Genomic DNA, 14,688 nt, shown 5'->3' on the forward strand with positions numbered 1-14,688 from the left:
TTGCTTCGTTTGCGTCTGGACGTTGCTCGATGGCGCAAGCTTCCCTTGTCTCCCCTTGGTCGGGCAGCCCTGTTTAAGATGATGTCATTACCGAGGTTTCTTTACGCTCTCCAGAATTATTATGATCCTGTCCCTCAGTCCTATTTTCGGGCGATTGAGACCCTTCAGAGACAACTTGTCTGGGATGGACGCCCGCGTATTGCTCTTGCTAAGCTTTCCATCCTTGGTATGACGGTGGCATTGCACTCCCCGATATTAAGAGGTATTATTGGGCCTCACACTTGTCCGCTATCAACCACGTCATGTTCTCGCCGGGTAGTAATCCGGCGTTTGAGATGGATAGACTTCAGCTTCCGGGAGGTGACTTTAACAGAGTGCTTTACTCTCGCCCTGCTGGGCGCCATCTTGTGGGTCCCACGTCGATTGCTTTGGCGGTGTGGCGGGCCGCGACTCGTAGCCTGGGCTGGGAGGATCGCTTGACGTTAGCCACGCCGCTTTATGCTTCTGAACGTCTGGGCGGTCTTTGGTCTACCAAGGGTTTCGATCGCTGGGACATGATTGGAATTTCTAAAGTGGGAGATGTGTACTCCAAGGGCTCTGTGCGAACATTTCAGGCCCTCCAGGCTGAATATGGCTTGAGTGGTCGGGAATTCTTTCGATATTTACAGGTTAGGCACGCCTTGACCGCTGTATTTGCTCCTGGTGAGACTCCGCCTGATTCATCCCCCCTTGAGGACCGTGTCCTTGACGGACATCTTCCTGATAGCACTATCTCCCTGATTTATAAGAAACTGATTTATAATCGGATTGATCTGTTGGTCCGACTCCGGGAGGCGTGGGTTCGTGATGGTTTGGAGCTTGATGACGAAGATTGGCAGTCGGCCCTCTCTTCTCCTAAAGAGGTGGCTATCCCGGCTCGTCTCCGTTTGGTCCAATTGAAGATCCTTCATCGGGTGTATGTTACGGGACCTCGTTTGCTTGTGATGGGTTTTTCTTCCGATGGGTTGTGTAAGCGTGGATGTGGTTTGAGTGCGACTTTCCTACATGTTCTTTGGGAATGCCCGATGGTGGTTGCTTACTGGACGGCTGTGCTTGAGGTTATGGCTGAGGTGACCGGGGTGTCCTTGTGTCCGGAACCTCGTCGCTGTCTTTTGAATGTTTGGGAGCCCACTGATTGCTCGGTGGCCCAGACTAGGTGGGCCACCCTGGGTTATATGGTTGCGAAGCGAGATATTGCTCAACTTTGGGGGGCCTCCAAGCCCCCTGAACTATCGAAATGGGAAGACAACATGGATTGGTCTATGTTCCGTGAGAAGACTGTATACGTGGCTAGGGGCAGACCCAGGGCATGGACTAGGGTGTGGGGTCAATGGAATGAATATCGTGGTGCCATCTGTACTCCTCCCCTTGTTGATGACATTGAGCTTTCCCGGTCTCCTTAGGCGGGCGTTCTTGGAACCTTGCATATAGGGGTTGTGCTGGTTTTCCGGCTCCCCCCCCCCTTCTTTTTCTCCTTCGTGCCCCGTCCCCCCCCCACCATCCGGGCTCTCTGGAGCCTATAGCTTTGATTCCATTCTGTTGCTGTCCCCTCCCGTCCTTTGGGCTGACCTTCAGTAATACACTTTCGCCTTTTTTGTGTGTCTGTTCTTTATAAAACAAAATCTGTTTTTGTCCTGCATATTATATGGAGTATTGCATTGACGATTGATCGTTGCCGCTACGACAGTGTATATTGTGTATTTTCTCCTCTTTAGCGGCTGGCCCGTGTGGTTGTAAGCCCATCCTTGTATTTTACTGCATACTCAAATAAAGGTTTTTAAAAAAAAAAAAAAAAAAAAAAAAAAAAAACTATGCATAAAAAAAAACTAAACTAAAAACAGTTGAGTCTGTTTCAATAAGATTCCACCGGGGTGGAGGATCTCGTGTTTGAAAATGAATCCGCGATTTTCTGATATCTTGATATATTGACAGAAGGCATGTATAAATGTGAAGTCTGTGCCCAGTAATACTAATTCGTTGAGCTCACCATGTTTCTTATGACATGTTTTTATTTTTATTATTGGCTTCAGTGGTACCAATAGACCACTATAAATGGTCGTCTTAGGATCCAATAAATAGAGAGTTAGGTCTCTCATTTATTTTGGGTTAAAGTGTGGAGATTGGTCAATCCCTCCACAGATGACAGATCAATGGTATATTCATTATCTATTATTATTGTGGTGTCCCAGACACATTCCCTCATCTATGTTTTCCACAGAAAATCCAGGCCATCAGCTTCTTGATGCCATTTTGGTCCTTATCCCAGAGCACCACTTCACCTATTATAAAGACAACAGAGATATAGAATGCAACAACCAGTAAACTACTACAACTACACCTGCTTGACCATTCAAACGGCCACATGCTCCTCCGTCAAGGCACTCCGCCTTACACCTAGGAAAATCTACAGCCCTGAATCCACTTTCATCCAAGTAAAACCTTGGTAATGCCTGTGAAAAATCACCTTACACATGACTGTCAGTCCTTCACACGTCCTTTCCTTCAAGTGGGTAAAACTGGTTGAACATTCTCTGTTCTGGAACTCACTACCAAACACCTGACTGTTCCCTAACAGTTGCCACCCTTATGCAAAATTCAGTGACAGACACTGACTGCCCCACTGGGAAAGAATGACTCACCCACATAATATGGTAAGTAAGAGCAAATGTAGTTGTATCTCTCACCCCTCTTCCCTTCACTCACAACACCAAAACTCTAACAACATTGGCCCCACTATAAACCCACACTCTACCCATGAAGCAATAATGATGGCATGTATTATCGTAAGCAGGTCTGTCTCTCACTTCTCCTTACGCCACTCTATGCTTGAGCATAGGCACAGCTATGTTTTTACTGAGGCCCAATAGGAGATAATGCTTCATTTGAGCCGGTGGTTGCAGGTGGGGCCCACCAGCACTCATTTTTGGGGAGAGGCACTTAATCTTCCTCATCATGTTTTGGATCAGAGCAAGAAAGTGAAAATCGGAAGGATGAAGAGATAGACAGAAACAAACAAGACAAAGAGAGAAAGCAGGAAAGTGCAAGAGTGATATAAATGGGCAGAGAGTGTCCAGTGGTGGATTAAAGACAATGCAACCCTGGTATTCCACATTCCGGCATTCAGTAGCACTGGCCATTGGTCTCTGAGCAAAACTCTGGGCCCCTGGACTTATTATTTTACAAATCAAGCACTGACTGGAGCCACCCACTAGTCCTCGAGCACAACACCAGTATTATTTTCAAAATGATCACTATAATCTCACATTCTACCAGCAACGTCGAAGGGAGTAGTTTGCTACCTGTCCACCAGAAAGCACTTGGAGGCTTGCCAAGGGTATGATGTGCTTTATAAATGTAACGGCAATGCGATACAACTGACTACAGTAGTAGAATGTAGTGATATGTGTTCATGTTCGTTCCTGTCACTGTGTATGAAAACTTACTTGTTGTCCTGATGAAGGGCAGGTAGACCTGTGCCATTTGTCGAAATGTTGAAATGTCAACATAAGAAATTGACCATGATGAAAAACTGTGGAAACAGGATTGTGTGGTGGAAATGGTCTGTCACAAATTCCTTGATGTGTTTGTTCGTCACACAATTGTGTTTAAATATTGCGCCTAGAGATGTAATAAGAGATTAGTCTTTTATATGTGTATATTGCATCACATCATTTGTAATTGGAATGTAACTGTCATATACACAAATGTGATGAAAAATAAAATGTCTCTTTAATTGTTCATATGCCTGGGAGCTGGTGGCTGAGGAACACTGTCCAGATTGTTTCACACCCGTGGGAGCTTCTCACGACATAAGAATGAATGACTGAAGTTATTGTCCCTTGGAACTGCTCATTTGATGTCAATGTTTATGGTGACACAGCCAGTGCCAGGGCTGGGGACCAGGTGTTCGATGAAATATTCACTATCATCCACCGGTTGGATCAGTCTACATCCCTATCTGGCAGGCTGTCTCTATTCTTCCATCCACAAATAGGAGCAGAGTGGTTTCTTGTCCCCACACAGTAAAGCACATCAGACACCCTCTATGCTCACCCTAAACCACACACACATGCATAGTGCAAAGGCACTCTTTGTATATGTCCCCTGCAATCTACCCAGAGTCTCTTACTCTAGCTATCCACAGGCAGTTGGCCTTATATTAAAAGGTAAGTACTACAGCTAGCAGTTTATAATCCAACATTAACAGAGCGTGCTGTGGTTAAGACTACATTAGGGAGGCTTACTACATTGCAAAGGTTCAAACACCAGAGATTAGAACATTAAAAAATAAAAGAACTGGATCACTGAAAGAATATCGACTACCACAATATCGAGTACCCAAAATATCGAGGTGAAAATATCTACTACAAAAATATCGAGTTTGTATGTACAAACAGGTAAGTACAAAAATATCGACTACAAAATATCGTTTACAAAAATATCGTTTACAAAAATATCGACTTTACTAAAAACAATGTTTAATTACATTAATATAAAAAATTAATTACTAAAATATAATTAACAATACTTAAAATAACTTTTAATAATTAAATATTTAATGAAAGTAAAAAAATATATATATTTTTAATCATATTTCTTAAAACATATATATATAGTAACAACATTTAATTAAATAATAGGCAATATTGTATATGTACCCCAAAAACCCAAAACTGACCCTGAACCCTAAAAATACCCCTTTACCCAAAAACTAAAAACTGACCCTGAACCCTAAAAATAACCCTTTACCCAAAAACTGAAAACTGACCCTGAACCCTAAAAATACCCCTTTACCCAAAAACTGAAAACTGACCCTGAACCCTAAAAATACCCCTTTACCCAAAAACTGAAAACTGACCCTGAACCCTAAAAATACCCCTTTACCCAAAAACTGAAAACTGACCCTGAACCCTAAAAATACCCCTTGACCCAAAAACTGAAAACTGACCCTGAACCCTAAAAATACCCCTTTACCCAAAAACTGAAAACTGACCCTGAACCCTAAAAATACCCCTTTACCCAAAAACTGAAAACTGACCCTGAACCCTAAAAATACCCCTTTACCCAAAAACTAAAAACTGACCCTGAACCCAAAAAATACCCCTTTACCCAAAAACTGAAAACTGACCCTGAACCCTAAAAATACCCCTTTACCCAAAAACTGAAAACTGACCCTGAACCCTAAAAATACCCCTTTACCCAAAAACTAAAAACTGACCCTGAACCCTAAAAATACCCCTTTACCCAAAAACTGAAAACTGACCCTGAACCCTAAAAATACCCCTTTACCCAAAAACTGACCCTGAACCCTAAAAATACCCCTTTACCCAAAAACTAAAAACTGACCCTGAACCCTAAAAATACCCCTTTCATTTAACATAATTAGCAATTAATCAATTAAATAAAATTAATTACCAATTACATTTTAATTAATTAACAAACATTTTTTAATTAACAATTAATTAAATATTACTACCAATTATTAAATTAACATATTTAATTAATTATAATTAAATTACTTCCCACCCTATTCCCCTATAAACCCACAACCCGCTAGAGAAAATACATTATTTTAATTGACATAATTAGCAATTAATCAATTAAATAAAATTAATTACCAATTAAATTTTAAATAATTAACATATATTATTTAATTACCAATTAATTAATTATTACTACCAATTAATAAATTTACATATTTAATTAATTATAATTAAATTACTTCCCACCCTATTCCCCTATAAACCCACAACCCGCTAGAGAAAATAAATTATTTTAATTGACATAATTAGCAATTAATCAATTAAATAAAATTAATTACCAATTAAATTTTAAATAATTAACATATATTATTTAATTACCAATTAATTAATTATTACTACCAATTAATAAATTTACATATTTAATTAATTATAATTAAATTACTTCCCACCCTATTCCCCTATAAACCCACAACCCGCTACAGAATTAAATTACACAATAATTAAAAAAATAATTAATTAAAAAAATAATAAAATAAATTGACACTTTTCACACATATTATAACATAAACACACTATAAATTAAATATTATTTAAAAAACTATATTTTTTACTATCTAGATTATATACTTGGATATTTTCACTGTCTATATTATTTACAGTCGATATTACTTCACTTACCTTAAAAACGATATTTTGGCTGTCGATATTCTGTCTAGTCGATATTTTCTCCAAACGATATTTAAAACTCGATATTCTGTCCAGACGATATTTTGGAGTCGATATTATGTCTGTGCACCAAAAGATTTCACAGTTAATTACATGTTTTCCAAAATGGCATGAGAGAAGCATCCCTTCCTCGTCCCGATTTGTAGTGTAGTGTGCCAATGCTTTACCACCCTAGTTTAGGACACAAACTACTTTCAGGGTACCATTTTCTCACAGCAAGTGGTATTGATTTGCAATGCGGAAGCTTTACTCTCTGAATCACAGATGGTCTGGGTGGGAACTTGGATGGGGAGCAGTGGGGCATTGGTCTTACCAGAGTCTAACATTCTCCCCCTAAATCCATTTAATGTGTAATTTTTTTAATATATTTTTGACACAAGTCCTTGACCTTTTAAGAGAGTGGGATAACATTTAAAGTAGGCATTCTGTGAATGAGAATGCAGGGATGGTGTGTATGCTGTCTGGCACGTCTTCCTCCCTAAATTCACAAACAATCACAATGCGTTTTAAAAAGAATCCTGTTTGTGAATATTAATGAGTCCGGATTTTTTGTGATTCCTCGCAGGTGGTGCTTTTAAGCTGCAGTTTATTTGTGTATCAGTCTTAGAGCAAAACTGTGGCGAGTTGCAAAGCTGTTGTTGTTTCAAAACACTACTGCTTTGCAACCTGTCCTTACACATTGGGGCCTTTGTTCATTGCTTCAAAACATAAGTGCAATATGTGGAAAAAATGTATAGTGTGGCAATCCCATTAATCTTCATGACCCTCCCACATCCCGAATCCTGAAGTCAGGCCTGCTATGAATATTGACCAGTGGAGACACCAGGCAATGCTTTAAATGGACCGGGACTGAGTAACTGGCACTTCTTTAATTTGAAAGGGGGTGTTAGGGACCCGTCAGCACCTCCTTTTAAAACTGCCCGGCAGGACCTGCAGGATGAATCTGGAGCCTGCCCCTGACGCTGTAATTGCCGCGGAGGCGGCTGAGTCTGACCGGGCCCGGTCGCCCGCCTCCTCAGTTTCCAGTCACTCCTGACCAGGCATATTCTGTGATGTACAGACTTGGGGTGTATACCCCATCAACACACATTATCTTTCTAACAATATTAAATGCTATGAATTTACTAGCACCAGCTACAAACAGACCTGACCATTACAAAAAAAACGTCCTGCCAACTGCCTGGAAACATTTCGCAGTTACTAGGGTTAAGTGTATTTGAAAAACATTCCAGTGAGTTTTAGGTGTGTTATGAATACCAAGAGCGAGGCAATGATATAAAGGAAAAGTGAAGTGTTTTTTCTCGTTTTCAGAGTTCTAAATGTGCAGGTATCTCATATGGGCAGCACGTGAAATCTCACATAAACTGGCTGGAATGTGCAAGCACTTTACAAGTGATGTTAAATAGAGGTAACTGTGCACAGGACGCAGTTTTTAAATGACATATGCGTAGGTTAGGAAATTAGACACATTTATGACTTCTTGTCATTTCTTGTGTCTTTCAACTGCAATTAAGTTTCTCTAATAAGCCTCTACCTGCATATTTCTTTTACAACTACTGCATTTTCCAATTATCTCATCATCGATCGCACCCCACCACCAGCCTCACTGAAACAGACTCCAGACGGACTCACCCGAGGCCTGGCCGGCCTGCAGCTTAAGAGGCAGGCAGGCTCGAGCGCTGAGCGGGCAGCCGAAGACAGGGCAAGGCAAGGCTTGCTAGCCAAGTAGCAGGGACAGGTAATAATTAAATTATGGCCGGGGGCCCGCACAGTGACGGTCTCTTTCCGACACTGGCTGGGCTGGGTCCTGGGTGGGATGTATCACCTCACTCCTTGCGCTCATGCCCACTTTCAAATTGTGATTCTGCGCATGACAATGGTTTGGTCACAGACACCAGCCCCACCCTATGCCTCACCCGCGCAGACGCAGAGACATCAGCGCGCACGGCACGCAAATACTAAAGAGCCTCGGAGAGGCCTTCTCAGGGTCCGGGGGACAAAATTGCGCGCACCATTTAAATAATTAAGATGCCGGGCGTGCGGTGCGCACTAATTCAATTTTATTCATGCTGGCTCTGCTCCCACCTCGCGAGGGGGCCCCTGGAGCCAGTGCTTAATTTGTAAAATATGAAGTGCAGGTGCTGAAATGTTTGTCGGAGGCCACACCCACTTTTTTCTGGCTCCGCCCACTCTCTCAACTGGCTCCACCCACTTACTCCATTAGCTCCACCCACATCTTCAAGTGGCACTGCTAAATGTCAAATATAATACCTGATCTGAATTTCAGAAAGGGAGCCTTCGTAAGGTTTTGATAGGAGGTTCCCCGTGAACCATTTTGAAAAAGATTAAAGCAAATGTGCATTTAAGCTATTGGCATTGTAAATGACAATGCCTTTTATTTATGTTTTAAAAACAAAAATAAAAGCCATTGTCATTTGCAATGTCAGTAGCTCAAACTTGTATAAATGCGAGACCTATTGCATTGCAAATATTTGTTTTTTTTATAGCTTCTTCCACCATGTTGCCAGACCACATGCATCATTCATGTCCATATGGGTAAACCACAAACACCCTTTAAACCATGCTCTACAAGGGGGGCAAGGGCATGATGCAAATTAAGGTACTTCACAATCACAACCTCCCTCTGGTTATGAAGACCAATATAAATGTTACATGTGAACCACACAGAAAGCACTTCATCACAATACTTATGCATTGCATTCACCAATGATTGTTACACTTTGTATAAAGCCGTATATTGAACATCTTCTGCCATCTTGCATACACCTTTGCTGGGAGTTTATACTTTCTACATGAGCGTAATTGCCTGGAAATCCTAGCACACAAAAGGACCAGACTGCCAGGCAGGCTGTAAAGGGTATCCGTAATTATCAGGGAGAGCAGAAGGGCAAACGGTGGACATCCTAAATTCAAGACAAACGTAAGTGATGCTGTTTTTTGGCAGTAGTAATCATACTCTTATGGCCGAAAATAGGTTTGTGATTCTGGTCCAGTCTGAGCTCTCAAGTTGTCTTCTGTCGTGGGTATTCCAGCGTTTATAAAGAGACAAGGCAAACTGCAAGTACCAGAGTGCAAAAACAAAGCAGGGCCCCGGCTTCATGATTTAGACAAGGATGAAGCTAGTAAGATAGACGGATAGTGCCATGCCAGCCGCAGCCAGTAGTGTCTTAAGTTCTACCAAACCCAAACGTCCATCGATCACGTCCGGGGTGCCATTCCTTATCGCCTCTGCATTAGGACTCCCCGCCGCCCCCCTGCTGCACACAAGTCCCGGGAGGCTGTGACTGGTTTAGCTGTTTGTGCTCTCAAGAGCAAGACCCTCTTCCCAGAGCGCGAGCTTTGCCATACCTCAACACTAGCACCCCACAGCCCCGTCCCCCCGAAAAAATACCTCACAATAGATAGGACTGGTCCCACTCCCAAGTGTCTTTAGTGGCACTGTGAACGAATGAAATACACCTTCATTGCACGACCACCTTTTGCGTTTCTCTCAATTCCACAATGAAGCACCGCCGCCCCCCGCCCGGTGCTACCATTGGTCTGGTTCGGTGGTGCAACTCACCCACATCAGTGCCAATCGAGCATCACCCTCCAAATAAGTGAGGACCATATAGAACAGCCCATGGGGGTCATCCCATGTGGAACGAACACAGGCTTAAAGTGTAGACCTGAATGCTCAGACCCCACCCCCATCCATTTAACAGACACACGTCTGGGGTTGCTTTGATTGGGTTTTTTCTGTGCCCCAGCATCATCAGCCTGACAATGCAAGCAGCCTGTACAAACAGTAGAAGTCATCTCTCAGACCAACACTATCTGCTAACAATGCAGGGCTCGGGCTCCCAGCCATGTGCCCCCTGGCCTCCGCCCGGTAGGGGCCGAGAACCAAGTCTACTGATAAGAGCGAGACAGAGGCCTCAGTCACACACTCTGGACTGCCAGTGCCGATTAAACCCCAGCTCCGCTGAGGCACCTCAGATGTGCAACGACAGTTCTACTCTTCTTTATACTCTCAACCAACCAGATAAGAAGATACTTAACAGTGACACACGCACCGAGCAAGAATCGTGATTCGTGCCTGGCTATCGTCGTCCATCTGCCCGTTTTATTGCTGCCTATGTTGCTTTACAAAAGGCACCACGCCAGTAAACACGTGTTTACAATCATTAACATAAGTATTCATAATGATGCAGCTAAAAATACAATACTGCCTCAACCAGTACTGGCCTCAACGTTTATAATATAAATCAATGTGTGTCCACTTTCCAACCGACACAGTCCAATAAGTTACCTACATTTTGAATTGAATCCTTCCTCCCGACCCCAGGCCTCCCCCCGCGCCCCCATCTTTAGCTTCAGAGCTTGAAATTGGAGCGGAAAAATAGCGTATGAATAGAAAGCTGCCCAGCATGCCCCGTTATCATTTAAATTAAACATATATTCGGAATCGGCACCCCACCTCGCTCCTAGCCCCCCCTCCCCAGTCCTCCCTTCCTTCGTCCACCGGAATAACAATGTAAGTGTGGGAGCAGCTGCTGGCCGACTGGGTCAGCTTAACTTAAAACTCTTAAAGTGCTTCTGTGGTGCTTTGCTTCACTTAATTTGGAGCTTCTTCTCTTCTTACCTTTATTCGTTGTGGGTGGTTGGTGGTGGGACCGGTCGGCACAGCTGCCTGCAGCTCTGCTTCACACTGCACTGCCTGGTTGTTGTAACTTTGCTGCCTGCCTGCTGCAGCTTGCTACCAGGGCCAGCCAGGCCGCAGTCTGCAGTGCAGTGCAACTGTGCACACCAGTACTTGCAGTTGCTGCACTCTCGCGACGTCACGCCACCACTCAGGCAAGACCGCCAGTTGCAAAGCAGGCAGCAGCAGTGCGCACAGCAGGCAGCAGCAGTGCACACAGCCCAGCCCAGGTGGTCTGCCCTCGCCCCTTCGGCTTCGTGACCTTAGTTGTTGTTGCGTTGGTCGGGTCGGGCCGTGGGCTAACTTAATGTGGACACTGGACAGGACACACTCGTCGTGGCGTGCGTGGGGGGGAACTGCGCAGCGCGGTTATGCTGGGGCGTGGCTAGCTAGAGCCAGCCAGAGCCAGTCAAAGTGAAAAAAAAATCTGCGCGCGCTACTGCGTGCACAGCCCCCGGCCAGCCCTACCCCCATCAGAACCTCCAGGCCCAGGGCTCCAACTGGGCTCCATCCGGGCCCGGGCCCCCCGCCCCACCAACTGAACTTCCGCGGCCCGCTCACCCAGTCACTGGCAAAGTCAAACAGAAACTATCAACAACCCTCAATGATGATGAAAAACGAAACTTGACTTCACACATTATTTAATTAATTTTATACATATTTTTATTTTTTATTCAATTTTATTTATATTCTCTGCGCCTGTGGGGTGTATCATAGTTCATAGGGCACTTCGAGCCGAGGTCATACGATGATGTTGTGGAGTCAAGTGAAATTATTTTCAGGGCAATAAATATTCCCTCATTGTAGGAGTACAATTTTGGTGGGAGTGTGGGACGGGCGAAATATGTTTAATTCAGGCTCAGCGTCAGCGGTAATTATTTAATTCTAAAGTAGTTAAACGTTGCACTGTGCATTTATGCGGCGACGGCGAGGCGGACTGAGTCTGTCTGAGACTCTCTCTCTGAGCAGCAGTGAGCAATTTTTCAGGCATTGCATTAGCATTAATGGCTTTGTTCACCGTGCCCGGCGCAGTTGGTGTGTCATCTAGTCAGTAATGTAGTCAGTCAGTGAGTTAGCAGTGTCACTGCCAGACAGACACGAGTTTAGCGGGAGCAGTGCTTAATTTGTGCCGGTGCTATCCGGTGCTTAGCACCGGCACTTAAATGTCAGGGCCGGGTCTATGAATCAGCGCACACTCATATTGATGTCATGATCATGTGTAAATAACTTCTTTATTTTATTGACTGATTGTACCTCTCTGTTCGTTGTACTACTCTCTCTCTGTCTCACACACACTGTCTGTGCAGCGACAGCCAGCCCGCCCGGCCCCTGCAGCATGGTTGAGGAGAAGTGAACAGAGGATATTGATCAATGTGTCAACAACACTGACTCACCGGCGCGCAGTGGCCGCGGCGTCGGTCTTCTTCTTCACACTGACTGACAGTTGACTGCACTCTCTCTTGCACTGTGCGCTGCCTGCTCCGGACTGGGCGGTGCTCCTCAGACTCCCGCTAAACTCGTGTCTGTCTGGCAGTGACACTGCTAACTCACTGACTGACTACATTACTGACTAGATGACACACCAACTGCGCCGGGCACGGTGAACAAAGCCATTAATGCTAATGCAATGCCTGAAAAATTGCTCACTGCTGCTCAGAGAGAGAGTCTCAGACAGACTCAGTCCGCCTCGCCGTCGCCGCATAAATGCACAGTGCAACGTTTAACTACTTTAGAATTAAATAATTACCGCTGACGCTGAGCCTGAATTAAACATATTTCGCCCGTCCCACACTCCCACCAAAATTGTACTCCTACAATGAGGGAATATTTATTGCCCTGAAAATAATTTCACTTGACTCCACAACATCATCGTATGACCTCGGCTCGAAGTGCCCTATGAACTATGATACACCCCACAGGCGCAGAGAATATAAATAAAATTGAATAAAAAATAAAAATATGTATAAAATTAATTAAATAATGTGTGAAGTCAAGTTTCGTTTTTCATCATCATTGAGGGTTGTTGATAGTTTCTGTTTGACTTTGCCAGTGACTGGGTGAGCGGGCCGCGGAAGTTCAGTTGGTGGGGCGGGGGGCCCGGGCCCGGATGGAGCCCAGTTGGGGGCCTGGAGGTTCTGATGGGGGTAGGGCTGGCCGGGGGCTGTGCACGCAGTAGCGCGCGCAGATTTTTTTTTCACTTTGACTGGCTCTGGCTGGCTCTAGCTAGCCACGCCCCAGCATAACCGCGCTGCGCAGTTCCCCCCCACGCACGCCACGACGAGTGTGTCCTGTCCAGTGTCCACATTAAGTTAGCCCACGGCCCGACCCGACCAACGCAACAACAACTAAGGTAACGAAGCCGAAGGGGCGAGGGCAGACCACCTGGGCTGGGCTGTGTGCACTGCTGCTGCCTGCTGTGCGCACTGCTGCTGCCTGCTGTGCAACTGGCGGTCTTGCCTGAGTGGTGGCGTGACGTCGCGAGAGTGCAGCAACTGCAAGTACTGGTGTGCACAGTTGCACTGCACTGCAGACTGCGGCCTGGCTGGCCCTGGTAGCAAGCTGCAGCAGGCAGGCAGCAAAGTTACAACAACCAGGCAGTGCAGTGTGAAGCAGAGCTGCAGGCAGCTGTGCCGACCGGTCCCACCACCAACCACCCACAACGAATAAAGGTAAGAAGAGAAGAAGCTCCAAATTAAGTGAAGCAAAGCACCACAGAAGCACTTTAAGAGTTTTAAGTTAAGCTGACCCAGTCGGCCAGCAGCTGCTCCCACACTTACATTGTTATTCCGGTGGACGAAGGAAGGGAGGACTGGGGAGGGGGGGCTAGGAGCGAGGTGGGGTGCCGATTCCGAATATATGTTTAATTTAAATGATAACGGGGCATGCTGGGCAGCTTTCTATTCATACGCTATTTTTCCGCTCCAATTTCAAGCTCTGAAGCTAAAGATGGGGGGGCGGGGGGAGGCCTGGGGTCGGGAGGAAGGATTCAATTCAAAATGTAGGTAACTTATTGGACTGTGTCGGTTGGAAAGTGGACACACATTGATTTATATTATAAACGTTGAGGCCAGTACTGGTTGAGGCAGTATTGTATTTTTAGCTGCATCATTATGAATACTTATGTTAATGATTGTAAACACGTGTTTACTGGCGTGGTGCCTTTTGTAAAGCAACATAGGCAGCAATAAAACGGGCAGATGGACGACGATAGCCAGGCACGAATCACGATTCTTGCTCGGTGCGTGTGTCACTGTTAAGTATCTTCTTATCTGGTTGGTTGAGAGTATAAAGAAGAGTAGAACTGTCGTTGCACATCTGAGGTGCCTCAGCGGAGCTGGGGTTTAATCGGCACTGGCAGTCCAGAGTGTGTGACTGAGGCCTCTGTCTCGCTCTTATCAGTAGACTTGGTTCTCGGCCCCTACCGGGCGGAGGCCAGGGGGCACATGGCTGGGAGCCCGAGCCCTGCATTGTTAGCAGATAGTGTTGGTCTGAGAGATGACTTCTACTGTTTGTACAGGCTGCTTGCATTGTCAGGCTGATGATGCTGGGGCACAGAAAAAAACCCAATCAAAGCAACCCCAGACGTGTGTCTGTTAAATGGATGGGGGTGGGGTCTGAGCATTCAGGTCTACACTTTAAGCCTGTGTTCGTTCCACATGGGATGACCCCCATGGGCTGTTCTATATGGTCCTCACTTATTTGGAGGGTGATGCTCGATTGGCACTGATGTGGGTGAGT

This window comes from Lissotriton helveticus, chromosome 4_1 (assembly GCF_964261635.1).
Source record: "Lissotriton helveticus chromosome 4_1, aLisHel1.1, whole genome shotgun sequence".
NCBI classification, from domain to species: Eukaryota; Metazoa; Chordata; class Amphibia; order Caudata; family Salamandridae; genus Lissotriton; species Lissotriton helveticus.